Source organism: Pteropus alecto, unplaced genomic scaffold, assembly GCF_000325575.1.
Source record: "Pteropus alecto unplaced genomic scaffold, ASM32557v1 scaffold479, whole genome shotgun sequence".
In the NCBI taxonomy this organism is placed as follows: domain Eukaryota; kingdom Metazoa; phylum Chordata; class Mammalia; order Chiroptera; family Pteropodidae; genus Pteropus; species Pteropus alecto.
In genome coordinates this window covers 2,428,550-2,430,084 of record NW_006492031.1, presented here as the reverse complement: position 1 = coordinate 2,430,084, position 1,535 = coordinate 2,428,550, and the positions used below count along the sequence as shown (strand labels likewise).

General features: G+C 37.3%; 1 pseudogene; it reads left to right on the top strand.

Annotated features, from left to right (window-relative positions):
- The first annotated feature begins 1,109 nt into the window (after positions 1 to 1,109).
- LOC112473526 lies at positions 1,110 to 1,228 on the top strand (annotated as a pseudogene).
- The last annotated feature ends 307 nt before the right edge of the window (positions 1,229 to 1,535 follow it).

Below are 1,535 nucleotides of genomic sequence, written 5' to 3'. Positions count from 1 at the left end.
AATTCTACCAAACATTCAAAGAAGATTTAATACTTATTCTCCTCAAACTCTTCCAACAAATCGAAGAGGAGGCAATACTTCCCAACTCATTTTATGAGGGCAATATTACCCTGATAGCAAAACTTGGTAAAGATCACACACAAAAAAGAAAACTACAGACCAATATCTCTCATGAACAAAGATGCAAAAATTCTAAATAAGATATTAGCAAACCGAATACAGCAACATATTAAAAAGATTATACACCACGATCAGTGGGCTTCATTCCAGAGGCACAGGGGTGGTTCAACATACGCAAATCAATTAATGTGATACACCACATAAACAAATTAAAAAATAAGAATCATGTGATCATACCAATAGATGCAGAAAAAGCTTTCGACAAGATATAGCATCTACTTATGATCAAAACACTTAACAAAATCAGTATAGAAGGAAAATAACTTACTATAACAAAGGCCATATATGACAAGCCCTCAGCCAACATTATACTCAATGGTGAAAAACTAAAAACCTTCCCTCTAAGATCAGGAACAAGGCAAGACTTTCCATTATTGTCACTGTTATTTAATATAAATTGGTACAGCTACTGTGGAAAACAGTATGGAGATGCCTCAAAAAACTAAGAATTGATCTAACATATGATCCAGCAATCCCTCTTCTGGGTATTTACCCCAAAGACTTGAAAACTCATATCCAAAAAGATATTTGCACTCTGATATTTATAGAAGCATTATTCATGGTGGCCAGGACATGGAAGCAACTGAAGTGTCCTACGATAGATGATTGGCTAAAGAAGCTGTGCAGTACATGTATGCAATGGAATATTACTCAGCCATAAGAAGAGATGAAATACTGCTATTTGCGACAATATGGATAGACCTTGAAATAATCATACTAAGTGAAATAAGCTAGACAGAAAAAGTTGAAAACCACATGATATCACTATATGTGGGATATAAACCTAAAAGCAACAAATGAACAGAACAAACAGAGACTCATGGACATGGACAATGGACCAGTCGTTACCAGATGGTAGGGAGGAGGGGGAAGGTATACAGGGGAAAAATTTAAATAATTTCTTCAGTTAAAAAATAAATTAATTATCTGTCTACGGCCATGCTACCCTGAACAAGCCTGATCCCATCTAATCTCATAAGCTAAGCAGGGTTGGGCCTGGTTACTACTTGGATGGGAGACCACCTAGGAAGACCAGGTGCTGTAGGTGTAAAAAATAAAAAAATAAGCAATTGTAAGCTGACAAGGTCCTTGCAATCTGTGAGGTCAACCAAGGGTTGCCTCGCCTAAAACAAACAAACAAACAAACAAATTAATTAATTAAATAAAAGAGGAGATCCCCTTCTCACTCACTCTTCTGCTTTGGCATAGCTGCCCCTGGCTGGGGTGGGGCCTTGGGGGTCTGGGCTGGGCATCCTATCACTGCCTCAGCCCATCTGGGCTGATATTAAAATAAAAATCCACCCAGTGCTAAAAGAAAAAATTAATTAAAATTGATCGTGGTGATAGATTCACAG